The following is a 15,095-nucleotide window of genomic DNA, read 5'->3' on the forward strand; positions in this document are numbered from 1 at the left end:
AGGAGGAAGGAGAGGGGAACTGCGCCCCCCACTCAGAGAGGCGGCTCTGCAGCTGGGCAGGAGTTGGGTCACTTGAGATTTGTGCCAACTCACGGTGCAGTGGAATCAAGACAGACTGAGTTCTTCAGATACCAGCCGAGCGTCTGTGGCGCCCCCAAGTGCCACAAGGGGGCTGCCTGGGCCACATTTTTGAGCCCGGAAAGTGAGGAGGGGGAGGCAGACCCATGGGGACCGGGGCCCTGTTTGTTTTTTTTTTTGTTTGGCTTCTGCGGAGGCGGCGATTTTGATTTTTCTTGCCAGCCCCAGATACCTGCATGCGCCGTGCGCGCCAGGGGGATGGGGGCAGCCAGGGAGGGGCGGCTCACCCTACCTTGGGGGTGACTGCAGGCTGCGCCCCGCCCTCACCGAGAAAGGACCACGCTGCAATGCAGCAGGGGAGGGTCCCGGGAGCTGGGAGCTGGTCCGATGGCTGGCTTTCCAAAGTGGGGAAGGAAGGCTGAGGGAGGGAGCATTTGCAGGCGGGGCAGAGGATGCTCAGGCGCCCAGGAAGCAGACTGCAGTCTGGCAGCTGCAGGAGGGCCAGAGAGGGGAGAGGCGGGAGGGGGGCAAGGGGAGGCAGGGGTGAGGGGCCCAGGGGTCTGGGAAGCTTGGTGTGGACCTGGGCTCGGGCGTCAGTGAGTTTCGTGATGTCACTGGCCGGAAAGAGGAGGGCTGGGGTGGGGAACAGAGGGGCTGGTGACGGTGGGGCCAGCTTGGCACACAGCTGGAGGGCCAAAGCCACCTCTGCTTGTCCCCCAAAGAGCCAAATAAGGAAAGAAAAAGGAAAAAAAGTTAGACAAGCTCGATAGCCGAATCCTGTCTGAGCTGGTCCCAGGGAAGGAGTCAGCAGGTGACCAGGTCTGCCGTGGAGAAGGGGGGCTCCAGCGGGCCCTTTAGGAGTCAGAAGAGGGTACACGGTACTAGGAGGACCTGGGGGGTGGGCAGAGGGGGCTGGGGAGGGGCAGGAGTGCCTAGGAAAGGGACCAGATGGCCCTGGGCGTCCGGTGGAGAATGGGGAGGTCTGAGGGATATAGCAGTGGCTGGGAGGGGTGCGTAGGAGGGTCTGGGAGGTAGGGAACTGGGGTAGCAGGTAGGTGTCTCGCTCTGCACCCTTGTGCTTTTTCTCCTTAACCTCCCCACCTTAGAATGGCTTGCTTTCACCCATCCAGGCCCCTCTCTTGTCCCCTTTCCACTTTGAGGCTTGTTTTTTTTTTTTTTTTTTGCCTGTGAGTCAGCCCCCTACGGCCCTCCAGGAAGGAGTCAGCTCAGACCCTGGACCCCTTTGCTCTTTTATGTGGCTTTGCATCTCCACTTCCTTGGCTCCTGCACTTTAAGATATTGTTTATTATTATTATCTTCATTTCATGACTACTGCGCTCTATTTTTACATGTTTATTTTAAAAACTTTTGATTACGATTACTTTCCAACAACATAAAAGTGGAGAAAATGGTAACCTGTTTTCATCACAATTTGCCGTGTTCCTACTGCTGCAGGCCAACAACTCCCAGCCCCTCTCCTTCCATCCAGACTCCATCCTGTCCTTCCACTACTCCCACTTGCCCCCAGACTCCTGAAGCAAATTCAGACACCATACCTTTTCCTCCAGCATTTGTCAGTATGCATCTCTAACAAAGAAGGACTCTTTTCTGTTTTGCAAACATAACCAAAGGCCATTATCACAGTTAAAAAATTAACAGCATTTTCTTAGTGTCATCCAATAGCTATTCGGCATTCAAATAGCCCCAACTGACTCATAAATTTCTTTTACACTCGGCTTGTTCAAATCAGTGTCCAAATTCTTTCCTGCACTTTCAAGGGGGGCACTGGGATTGTAGGAAGTAAGTGCAGCTACAAATCCAGGGGTTTGCATAGCTACTTTCCCCTTAAGTGAGTAACCCAACCTCAGGAAGCTTCAGTTTTCTCACTGAAAGTGAAGCAAATTCTGGGTCTCCGCTGGGCTAATTGAGAGGATTTGAGATAATGTGCATGAAGCCCCCAGCCCTGTATTTAATACATAGCAGACATACTAGCTAACAGTGGCTGCTAGAGTTATCCTCCACCCAGCCCCCCCGGAAACTTCTAAAGAGAGGCTGGGGTAGGCAGATCAGAGTTGGCAATCATCCACAAAACAAAAGGCTCCTGGCAGTCCAGACCCTCTGAGTGATGAGGAAAGTGCGTGCACTGAATCCCAGCAGAGCAGCCTACAGTCAGGGAGGCTGGGACCTCCCAGCTGGCTTGCAGCTCAGTTGTCCTGCAGCCGACAGCAGCTGCTGCAACGTGGGACCCACTCAGGACCCCACAGGTTGCCAGCCCACTAGGTGGCACTCTCTGCTGTGTGTCCAGGAGGGACCCCCACCTTCACTTGCCCTGGCCACCGCCCAGTCCCAGGTGCCACAGGGGTTTGCACGCCACAGAAACATTGCAGATAATTCCTAGAAAACATCGTGCAAGGTACAGTGGCTTTCTTCCCTCGTAAATCCTAGCCCCATTGTAGACACAGTGGGAAGGAAGGTTTTAGGGTCCTTTGCTCAGGCCAGTTGCTGGTGTGTCCATGCGCTCTTTAAATCGTTGCCCTAGCTACGTCTGATGTTCCTTTATGTCACAGATGAGAGGACTTGGAGAGGTTGTGACTTGTCCGAGACTGGCTAGGAAGCAGGACCCAGGATCCCGACCCAGGTCTGTCGGAAGGATGGATGCATCAAGATAAAGCAGTGGAGGGGTGGCTGGCCGGCTGATGAAGGCTGTTGATTTGAGGGAGTGAATTAAGGTGCAGAGGGCGGATGGATGGATAAATGAGGGGGAACAGTCAGTTTCTCACCAACACAAAGGGCTCACTCGATTTGTGAAGAGAGGTCTCCTCTGAGTGGAGCTTGCTGGGAAAGCTCCTGCCTTCTGTTCTGCCTCTGAGCACAGTCGCAGTCTCAGGGGACTCCGGGCAACGGGTGGGTTGCCAGGTGTTGGGGACCTAGTCCCAGAGGTGGTGCTTGAGCTGCTCAGTTGCAGCCCTGCCTCTCCTGGATGACCGAGCCCTGAGCCCAACCCCATGCTCAACATAGTCTTCAGTCATCAGAGTGGCCCTCCACCGCAGCAGCTATCATCCTCAGTCAAGACAGAAGGGAGTGGAGGTTCGAAGCAGCCCATGTCTTGCCCCACAGCATGTAGGGGGCAATTGCAGAGCTAGGATTTGATCCCTTGTCTGCCCTTCCACCAAACCCATACTCTCTTCCTGTTTCCTTTTCTCTCTGACCATGCCTGGAAAAAATCTGTACTCCTTGGGGTTCACCCATGTCACACTCAGCTTCCTGGCCTGTCAGGGAGCCAAACTTCTGTCCCCCAGACCTTAAATTTATTTCTCAGGCAACTCCTTCTCTGGTTGATCTCACTTTTAGTTATCGCACATGTAGGGGTCAAACTTATCATTGACATCCTGCAGTGCAGTTATACAAGTAAGCTCCGATTATGACTGAATGCTCAGGGAAGCAGACGTAGACTCTAGAGGGCAGAAGGGGTGCAAGGCAAGGAGAGAGGGAAGCAGCCAGGGGGCTGAAGGGGCAATCAGTGGTACCCCTGGAGACCTGGCTTAAATCCAGCAGTTGTGTTTTGATAATCTGCTTAGGGGCTAAGTCCTGTTACACACACCCCACATGCTCAGATTTCAATCCCAGCCCTGCCATTGATGAGTTTTGTGAGTTCGGACAAAGTGTTTAACCTCTGTGCCTCAGTTTCCGCATTTGTAGTCTGGAAATACCAGTAGTGTTCATACTTTTTTAATGGGTGCTTGAAGATGAAATGAGTCAAACACTTAAAGTGCTTTGAGCAATGTTTCCCATATGGTGAGGATGCAATAAACATTTCATTATAATTAAAATTGCAGTTGTTATTGCTGTTTTCCATGAGATGGCATTTAGTATGTCTGACTGGTAATCTTTATCCATACTTTACAGGCAGCTGAATAGGTACCCATAGAGGTGTGTGAGCCTTTGCCTTTGGAGAGGGCAGTCAGTGAAACAGAAAAATGAATATGCGTCGACGATTTCATTTCTAGTTATGTACACAAGAGTTATATGTACCCAATGGGCATGATCCATCTGACGAAAGTTTAAGCCTTGGAATAGGTGAAGCTGCCCTGCAGGAATTTTCTTGGGGGTCTTGAGAGTTTTAGAGAGATTGGATGGGAGCTGAGAAGAAGCTGAGTAGGTGAAGGGCAAGATGAAGAAATAAAGTTGTCTTGGTTCAGCTTCCTGGCTTCTAGAAGCAGTGGGCAAGTTTCCCATGTGTACTGTCACCAAACTTCTTTCACTACGTGTTTTTTTTTTTTGGGGGGGGGGGGGAGGTGCAGGGGAGCCTAGAAAATAGCCACTTTAGACTTGTTTCTTGTTTGGTCTTTTGAGGTTGGCCAGTTGGCACAAAGAATGGTTCCAGTTGAGTCTCACACCATGTGAGACACGAGGGTGGGTGACCTCCTCCCATTCCTGGGCAGAACATTTGCAACTTAAGCCTAGGTGGCGTGTGGCTGCGTGTGGGGTGGCACCAGGGGGAGCGAATGCATTTGGATGCCCTAACAACCATGTGGTAGGAGATGGGTTTAGCATCTCTGCTGACTTGCTAGGCCATGCTGGGCATATTTTCTCAGGATAACCTGATCCTGGAATCCATGCAAGTTCCGTGGGAACTGTCAACCACTGCCATCTCCCTCCAAGAAGGTTCGCTCATTTGTCCAGGACTCTTAGTCCATCCTGGAGATGCCTGTGTGGCAGGGGAGGTGAACCCTCCTGTAGGACTGCGCATGCATTCACACATTCACTTTGTGGGCTGACAGTTGGATAGCAGAGAGCAAGAGCTACTGAAAAACGAGGCACTGGGGTTCCACGATTAAGGCAGGCTGAGGCCAGACTCACCACCCTGGCTGCCAGCGTCTCCTCGCTGTGTGACCACCTGTAAGTCACTTAACTTCTCCGAGGCTCTGTTTCCTCGTGTGTTAAATGGGACTAATCATGCCTTTGCTCAGATATCACCTTCTCAGTGAGGCTTTCTCCTCCTTGGTGTTTTCTTCTTTCTTTTGGCCATGCTATGTGGCTTGTGGGATCTTAGTTCCCTCACCAGGGATTGAACATGGATCCCCAGCAGTGGAAGCATGGAGTCCTAACTACTGGACCTCCAGGGAATTCCCTCTTGTTTTCTCTCATTCTTTTCCCTGCTTCCTGTACACCCCTGCAGTTCTTATCAACATCTTAGAAACTGCATGTTGTACTTATTTTGAATATTATCTGTTCCTGTCTCCACCTGCAAGGATGTTAGCTCTCAGATTTTGTCTGTTTCATTCATTGCTATCTTCCCTGGCCTGTATCTGGCACCAAGCACATGCTCACAACATTTTTGGGGGAAATAAGAAAGATGCTGTTGAATTGTTCTCATCCCAGAGCATTGTCAATGACTGCAAAGTAGGCAGCATGGTGCCTGGTGGAGAGTGTCCATCCAGTAAGTGTTGGCTCACTGTGATGATCGTGTCTTACTCACAGGACCGTTGTGAAGATCAGATGGGACATTGGACGCCAAGGCATGCTGCGGACACTACACGCCAGGGCGGGAGGTACAGCGTTAACGGTCCTCTGTCTCTTCGAGGAAACTTGCACTTGAACTTTATGCTTTTCATTTTCACACCCTCTGGGAGGGAGGGAAGCCCGGGAGATCACTGACCCCTGAGGTTCAGCAAGGGGAGCGCCCAGTGCTCCGAGGTGGGGTCAAGGCAGAGGCAGGAGCCTGTGTCAGGATCCCCAGCTAGGGGTCTTCCCATGACTTCCTCATGTAGGTCCCCACGTGGGTATGTTTGTGTGTATATATTATATCATATGCACAACTGCATATGTTTTAACATATGAACATATTAGAATATGTTTTAACTTGTCATTGTATTTTTTATTTTTCATGCCTCAGAGTTGCTCTGGGGCCAGCATGTTGGGCTCCCACCAGGCCAGTCTGGGAGGGCAGGAAGGAAGCTGGCTGTATCTTGTCACTAAGGTCATGGTTTTTTGGTTTCTGGGAAACAATGCGACCATCAAGAATCTCAGGGCATGGACTCCCCAGAAGGCAGGCCCATTTCATGAAATGAATTTTAGTTTTACAAAGCGCATCCCTTAGTTGGATTTCTGTTTTCCAGGGCACTTGTTTAAGCTTTGATGCCGGGTCCAAAAAAGAACAGATCCCAACAATTTCCGGCCCGAGGCCCATCCTTTCGGAAACCCTCGGCTTGGCCTGAGCATCGAGATCACTCGTTTCTCTAATCAGATCGGGGGTGTTGGACCCGCGGGGTGGGCGACGTGGGGGCGGGGGAGGGGCAGGGTGAGTGCAGGGTGGGAGCTTGCGGAAAGGTCTGTAGTCCCACGCATCCCCGCACTGGACCCTCACGGGTGTCGCTGTCCGCAGTCGACCGGTCGCACGAGTCTGGGGCACAAGGCAGAGAAGCCAGGTCACGTCTCTGCAGTTACACCGCTCTCGAGTGCCTGCTGGGGTGGAACCTGGTCTGTCTGTCTGTCTAGCACCACAGCTGCTGCAGACGGAAGAAAGATGTGGGGGAGGGGCTCAGAGCTGGGGAGCGGAGGGATGGGTTCCCCGGCTGACTTTGGCATGCAGAGAATAGCTGATGCTGCTTAGGGACTGCTGCTGTGACTGCGGGTGGGGAAAACGGGCATAGAGAGAGAGGTCAGTTCACTTTTCCGAGGTGGCCCAGCTTGCCAAGACTTAGGCTGGCTATGGAGGCAGGCAGTGTGGCAGGCATATGTGCTTCAGCCCCTGGGCCACACTGCCTCATGACTGCGAGCACAGATAAAGAGCTTCTGGTCCTTTTACCACCCCTTGATGGGTGTGCTCCGAAGTCCATCGTGTGTATTTAATTCTCCCCCTTGACACGGGCCCTGCAGAGGCCCAGCCAGCCACTGAACTGTGGAAAATACTTTTTAAGAATACATATGTGGTAAAATTTTACGTGTGTAAAGGGGAAGGGGAGAGGACACAGGGGATGTGGGGGTCCTTGTTTAAAGTAGAGGGCAGCAGGGAACTAAGAGGGGAGGCGCTGAAGGTGGGGGCCCTGCATGGTTACTGCACTGCTTTGCGTAGTCAGTAAAGTACGAGGGGCATCGGGAGGAGAGGGGGTCATGAACCAAGGATTGCGGTTAATTCTTCACAACCGAGGGATGTGAAAAAGAGATCAGAGTGGTTTGTGGTCCTTCATTCTATTATTAAAAAAAAAAATCAAAGAATAAAGAAATAATGGCCTTGAGTAGCACAGTTGTGAAAATGGGTCTGCAGAAAAGGTGATGATTAACCCAGGTCTGCTAACCTGGCATTAACACGCAAAGAGGTCTGGGCTGTTTTCTTCTCTTTCGTGGGGGTCTGCATTGCATAGCATGAGCACACTGGGGTTTGTGCACCAGAAGAGATCTTGGCTGCAGGAAGGGAAGTGTAGACAGATAAAAGCAGGCACTAGTGAGTGTTTGCTACGTAGTTACTGTACAAATGAATAAGTGCAGAAATCGAATTAAAGAGAGCCAAGCAAGCATGATGACCGCGCTTTCAAACAAGCGTTCTGACTAATTCAGTTCTACCCAACAGTAGTTATTAAAAATAACAAAGCAAATACCCAGTAAGTTTTAGGACTGTTGGGACTGTGGGTAGGAGGTGTGTCTACAGGGAGCTAGAATAGTCACCGGTCTTGGGCTGAATGGTGGCTTCAGGTGTTTTTGATATATTACTCGGAGTGAATTAGATGAGTAAATAAAATACACGCCAGGATGAGAGCCAAGAGTGGGCCACCAAAGATCACGTTTTATGGATTTTGGCTAAAGATTAATCCATTACTATACTATTGTGGACTATTTAAAACAGCAATACAGAAACTCTGACCTCTGTAGATCAGAAGCACTGGTCTGTAAGGACTAATCGATATTTTTGTTGTGGATTAGTGCTGAGTTCATGTGTGCTTGTATTTCAAAAAACTAAGTGAAAACAAGAGCAACGACGACCAGGGAATAAGGATGGGAATATGTCTGGAGTCAAAGTTCATTAGTTCACAGTTCAGCCTAGCTGAGTCGTTAGGACGATCAGGGCTGGTTCTTCTGTAAGGAAGAAGCATAGAGACGGAGGTTTGTCGCAGTCACTGTGCTTGTTTTTCATTAGGGTGGTGAATTCATGCACATTTCTTGTAATAAATACAATTATTAGATGGAAAATATGTACGATGAGAGCCATATTGGGCCAGTGATGAGAATGTGTGAGGAACTGAAGATGGTGATTAATTCTGTGCTGCTCACCCGACGACTGTCAGAGAAGATCTGGGTTGTTTCACCGTTTCGAATATCTGCCTTGTGTTCCACAGCGTGGAGGCCCCAGAGTGGGTCTGATGACACTGTTGATGAAGACCTTGGCTGTGACCTCTGTGGGAAATGAGCCATGGACCAGCCAATGTAAGTGATGGTTAGTGGTGGTGTTTTATGGTTGGGTGGTTGGCTGACGGGTGCATATGCGCTGTTGAACATGAATGGGCACAAATAAAATCAAAGATGGCCAAGCACAGACCAGTGATGAGACACTGTCCTGAACTCAGGATGAGGACTCTCATTTGGCCTGTCACTGAATTTAAAAATGATATAACTGGGCTGTTTTCTCTGTAAGAAATGAGCAAATAATAAAGGAATTATATATGTGGATCATTATGTTAATTTATGTATATATGTGTGTGATTATATTACACATTAATAATATATATGTTTATATAAATATAATTGTTACTTTCCGTTAGCCTTGGGATGAATAGTGTGTTCTTATATGTTTATTGATTTATTATAAAGAAATGGGTGTTTATATTAGTAAAATCAAAATTAGTGAAATCATGGACTAAAGAAGATGATATAACATGACCCAAGATTTAGGACTACACAGTTCTGCAAATTTGAAGGAGTTGAAACAAAAATATGCTATTTCATGTATTTTAGTACCATTCTGCTATTATACACTATGGTTTTAGCAACATTTTCCTCTTGGTGAAGTTTAGACTGTTTACTCAGTGAGAGATACACATAGAAATGAAAAGAATTGGTAGCTTATTATATTTTGGGTAAGATTCATGAGTGTCCTTTTATTGTTTGTTTTAAAGGGATACATAAAATTTAAAAGGACAAAGCACAGAGCAGTGAGGATAATGTTTCATAAACTAAGGCTGATTAATTCAGTTCTACACAAGTGAGACTCATTAAAAATGATCCAGGCTGTTCATTCTTTTAAAAAGTTGCTTTCTGTTGCATGAAATAGACACAGCATAGTTTATTTAATCCTGCAGTTTTTATGAGAATTTTGACTCTTATTTGGGTGATAAGGATAAGGCAAAGAAAATGTAGGTAATAGTTATTGTTCTTAAATCTTCAGCTAGACAGTGGTTTAAGGGTGTTCATAAGTAAGTAAATTAATGAATAGAATGAGAGGGCAAACATGAGTTGCTAATAATATTTAATTATTCCAGAATTAAAATTTTTCTGATTCTGTACATGGGCCTTCCCTGGTGGTTCCTGTGGTAAAGACGCTGCTTGCCAATATACGCTAGTTCCATCCCTGAGTTGGGAAGATTCCCTGGAAAAGGAAATGGCAATCCACTCAAATATTCTTGCCTGGGAAGTCCCATGAACAGAGGAACCTAACTGGCTATCGTGCATGGGGTTGCAAAAGAGTCAGACAAGACTTCCCAACTAAAACAGCAATTCTCTACATCCCAGGTCCATTTAAAGTATGGTTAAGGAGCAGATATTCAGTATTCCTGTTTTTGCACGATGGTGTGTTGGATGTTAATTTCAGTGCTAAATAAATTAATACATTTATTTATTTGTTTACCAGATCTACTGAATTTCAGGCAGATTCTTTACCATCTGAGCCATGAGGGAAACCCATGATAAACATATAAGATACAGAATATCCAAAATGTAGACTGGTGATGAGACCGACCCAATGATGAACGGATTACAGTGAACTTAGCCCTATGCTTTTGACATGTTTCATTCCTTTCACCAGCTCTTTCGTATTTCATGGTGTGTATGTGCTTAGCTTATTTAAACAGCCCTCCATGGATAAAGATTTAGGCTATTAACTCATTGAGCAAGGAACACAAACGCAGATGAAAGACAGCCTTGGTGTTCTACCTGTGGAGTCAGAGATTGGATTTATGGATGTTAATTAAAACTCTTTTAGAAATGATCAAAACCAAGGAGAATCAGCATAGACCAATGATAAAGAATTATGATCAGTCCCATTTAGCTTCATTAGAAACAGTTCTAGCCTATTAGCTACAGGTAAAGAATGTATTTTATGTCCAATAGAAATTTCTGCGCAGATGGACATGATCTGTAATTTGTTCTGTTCAATATGGTAGCCACCAGCCACATGTGACTAGTGAGCACTTGAAATGTGGTTAATGAGGATGGAGAACTGAATTTTTAATTTTACTTTATCTTTATTAATTTAAATTTAAATAGTCATATATGGAAAATGGCTACTCTATTAGTTGCATTGGGTGGTTAGTTAATGAGAATTTCTTGAAAATTAGGTATGAATAATTGAATACATAAATTAATAAAAGAGGGTTAATTATGGGCCAGAGATGAAAATGTACCATGTGAAAAAGATGATAATTAATCCAGTTCTGCATGGCTGAGACTCACTGGCAAAAAAGTCTTTTGTTCATGAAAAATAGACATAGGCTTATTCATTTATTTTATCAACTATTAAGTATACTTTCAACGCATGCCCCCAAGTTTATGTGAACATTTCTCTAACACTGAAGGTTTGTGTATTTTGGTAAGAGAGTATCAGGCAGTTATTTTTAAGTTGGTAGGTTGAAGAGTTGTTTTGCAGATACTCATTGTAATAGTATTATTTATTTCAAAAAAATGAGTAACAAATAATAGAGACTCCATGTATGATGCAAAGAAGAGAATATGCCGTGTACCAACATTTGTAGTTAACAGGTTAATAGTAACTGTTGTCCATAAATAAAAGGTCTCCTTTACATTTGTTGGTGAGGAACGGGCAGACAGGTGTTACTAATTGTCAGTGTGTAGAGAACTGGACAAGGGCCAAAGAAGAAAGTATATCATGAAGCAAATATTTGTATTAATACCTTTCTGTACAGTTGAAGCTAATTTCATAAAGAGTTTATGGGTAAGAATTGCAAAGATTTAGCCACCTTTTATATCCATGCCTTGTATATATACATGCATTACTGAGAAATCCCATGGACAGAGGAACCTGGCAGGCATGGGGTTACAAAAGAGTGAGACACGACTGAGGAAACAACAGCAACAAATGCTGAGATGGATAGACATTATAGTTTTTGTTAGGGTTGATGGTACCTTCGTGGTGACTTCATTGACTATTATAAAAAAACAATACATGAATCAATTCTTAAAAATAAAAGGGAGGAAATGTATGAGTTAGTCATTGTTGCGATAGCACTGCATAACAAGTAGCCCGCAATTTCACTGGCTCACAGAATAACAATCATCACAGCAATAGTCGTGTTTATTTCTAACATAGGTGTCTTGCAGCAGCGTTTGTGCTCTAGGCTGTGGGTTGACTTCACTTCTTGCCTTCTTAGTCAAAGTCCTGAGATGAAGGAGGTGTAGTGTCTGGGTCATGCTTGTCTAATAGTGAAAACCTGAAGCTCCAGAGGCCGAGCAAAACCACCTCTGTACCTTTTAAAGCCTCTGCTGGACATTGCACGTATGCTCGGTTGTGTCTGACTGTGCAGTCCTGTTGACTGTAGCCGCCAGGCTCCTCTGTCCATGAAATTTTCCTGGCAAGGGTACGGAGCGGGTTGCCATTTCCTTCTCCAGGGGATCTTCCTGACCAACGGCTTGAACACGTGTCTCTTGTGTCCTCTACATTCGTAGGCAGATTCCTTACTAGTGTGCCACCTAGGAATACGATGCTCTAATTCTATCCATAGGCTTGTTCTCTATTATCTGTCTCTGCTTTGCATATGCATTTACTCATATCGTTCCTTATTTCCACACATAAGTTTTATCATACAGGTTCTGTCTTTCTCTGCCTGACATATTTCACTAAGCATGCTATTCTTTAAGTTCATCTGCATGGCTTTAAATGGCAGAAATTCATTCTTTTTTTATGACTGAGTAGTGGGGCTTCCCTGATAGCTCACTTGGTAAAGAATCTGCGTGCAGTATAGGAGACCCCAGTTCAATTCCTGGTTCGGGAAGATATGCTGGAGAAGGGATAGGCTACCCACTCCAGTATTCTGGCCTGGAGAATTCCATGGATGGTATAGTCCGTGGGGGTCACAAAGAGTCAGACACGACTAAGCAACTTTCACTTTCAATATACCATTATATATACACACACACATATAAAATACACATATGTCTATGTGTGTGTATATATATATTTTAACATATATGTATATATAAAAATTTCTTTATCCATTTGTCTGTTGCTGGAGACTTGGATTGCTTCTCTATCTTGGCTATTATAAACAGGACTGCTATGAACATTGGGGTGCAACTATCTTTTTGAATTAATATTTTCATTTTTTACCAGATATATCCTAGGACTTGAATTGTTGGATAATATGGTAGCTTTATTTTTAGTTTTTAAAGGAAGCTCCATACTGTTTTCCACAGAGGCTGTACCAGCTTGTATTCCTTTCATATCCTCTCCAACATTTGTTTTTTGTAGACTTTTTGATAATAGCCATTCTGACAAGTGATGCCTCCTTCTTGTTTTGATTTGCTTTTCTCTGATAGCAATATGAACATCTTTTCATATACCTGTCAGCCATATGTATGTTTTCTTTGGAAACATAAAACTTGAAATGAACTTGGAAACTCAAATCTTTTGTCTATTTTTTGGGGGTTGTGTGTTTTTATGATATTGAGTTGTGTGAGCTTTGATTTACTCTTGTCAATTATCTTTCGAACAATAGACATAGGATTATATTAATTCATAACTAATCAAATTAAATAATAGATAGATAAATACATAAAAAGGATCAAGAATGAATACTGGAGAAATGTGCAGGGAAACTTTTAGATACACTTGACTTTGTTTTTCTTTCAATTTTATTTGTTTGTTTATTGGCTGTGCTCAAGGCTTGTGGGGTCTTAGTTCTCTGACGAGCGATTGAACCCATGGGCTCTTTGGTGGAAGTTCACAACCTTAATCACTGGACCACTAGGGAAGTCCCAGATTAGCCCAACTTTGAATGACTGAGGTCCATTAAAAGACAAGATAAAGGAAGATGTTTCATTCATTTTACAGTTGTTTCTATTTCGCTTTATTTGTTTCTTTTACCATGGTTGATTTACACATTCTGCTGGGAATAAAGATTTAGACTTTTAATCTGTTGAGACTACTGAGTTGGAAAATTGTTAGTGAAGTAAAATAAGGTGTTCCTGGATTGTTTTGTTGCACATTTAAAATCCAAACAAATTCAAGAAGCATTAAAGAACCAAGAATTGCCATTATGAGTGTGGATTTGCATGAAATCCCACAGTGAGGTCTTTTATAGATACAGTGTTTTAGTTCTGAGAGAAATGAGCAAAACCCAGAAGTTAGTAATGTTCTTAAAGTCTTGCTTTATGGTTATTGAAGGATATTGATTCATTATTAATCAATGAATTAATAAATGTATAAATGAAAGAAGAATGACCCAGGCCTAGATCATTGATGAGTACTCTGAGGTGTCCAAACCAAGGATTTTGACTAACCCCTATAGCGCTGAGGTTTTTAGACACAAACCTAATTTACAGCTTTGGTAGGATACGAGATTGTCACTGAAGTTAGGAATACAGGCTTTGATAGATCTTAGGTGTAGATCCTTTTATTAATGAATCAGTAATGAGTAAATAAATAAACATTATTTAATGAAGACAAAGAGATAGAGTGAGATAACCACCAATCATGAGAGTGCATAATGAGATATCAATTATTCTTGAAACATTTCTGTAAGGTTGAATTCCAGTGAATAAAGGGGCCAGGGTGTTTAACATGTTGATAAAGAGCCTATGGGCAGCTCTATGTAAGAGTCAGTGTTGTTCTGGGTTGGTGGTTGTTAATTTTATTAAGAAAGGGGAAAAATGAAAATACAATAATTGATCACAGAACTATCTAACTAAAGAAGATCAAGCATGGGCCAATATTAAGAATTCATGATATGAGAAGAGATCATATTTAATCAGATTGTCTCAACCAGTATCATTTTTGAAAAATACGTTTAGTTGTTCTTCTTTGGGTGTTGAGCTTATGGGCAGATGTTCGTTTATTTTGGACTCTTTCCTGGGGTATGTAGGTGATATTATCGGTAGCTAATTAAGGAGTGAGTGAGTGAAAGTCACTCAGTCGTGTCCGACTCTTTGCAACCCCATGGACTACACAATCCATAGAATTCTCCAGGCCAGAATACTGGAGTGGGTAGCCTATCCTTTCTCCAGCAGGTCTTCCCAACCCAGGAATCAAACCGTGATCTCCTGCATTGCAGGCAGATTCTTTACCAACTGATCTATCAGGGAAGCCCCAGTGAAGGAAGAGGTTATTTAAAAGAGGGCAGACATAGACCAATGAGGATATTGTATCATTAAAAATCATATATTAATCTAACTGTACTCTTCTGATATGTCATATAAATAAAAGGGGATTGGGCTATGCCCACTTTAGGTAAAGAACTTTAGAGACAGTTCTCTATATAAATATGAATCTGAAAATACTACAATAGTGTTTTAGACCACTTTGCATTGTTTTGGAAAAAATATGGACAAATTATTCTACGACTAAACAAATAAAAAATAAATACATGAATGAAGTCATAAAGTAAGGTCAAGCATGGTGAGAGACCATATGAAGAAAGAATGATGTAAATTTACCTCACTCATAAAGATGGTCATGTGGGCTCTTAACTATGTGGGTAGGGTTTGATAGAAAGAATTAGGAACAGACATAGTTCTTAATTATTATACTAAAATATAGACGGAGCAGTTGTCTTCATGTTGTACATTAATAATTT

The 15,095-nt window shown here is 44.1% G+C and overlaps 1 protein-coding gene and 1 non-coding gene across 11 annotated transcripts in view; both read left to right on the top strand.

The window, feature by feature from the left end:
* The window catches only part of LOC105606646 (uncharacterized), a 180,762-nt gene that overhangs the window by 20,233 nt on the left and 145,434 nt on the right, over positions 1 to 15,095 (top strand). For 9 of the 10 annotated variants that reach the window (XR_009597285.1, XR_009597284.1, XR_009597276.1 and 6 more), the window contains exons 8-9: positions 5,560 to 5,630; positions 8,412 to 8,499. The gene's annotated coding sequence lies outside the window, so the exon portion shown is untranslated. Of the gene's footprint in view, positions 1 to 5,559; positions 5,631 to 8,138; positions 8,500 to 15,095 lie in introns of those variants that run through there. The other variant, XR_009597281.1, reaches the window with a different exon arrangement.
* Positions 6,480 to 6,585, top strand: MIR370 (microRNA mir-370). Its single transcript, NR_107887.1, has one exon. It is a non-coding gene; the product is annotated as a microRNA mir-370 (primary transcript).

Source organism: Ovis aries, chromosome 18, assembly GCF_016772045.2.
Source record: "Ovis aries strain OAR_USU_Benz2616 breed Rambouillet chromosome 18, ARS-UI_Ramb_v3.0, whole genome shotgun sequence".
Taxonomy (NCBI): domain Eukaryota; kingdom Metazoa; phylum Chordata; class Mammalia; order Artiodactyla; family Bovidae; genus Ovis; species Ovis aries.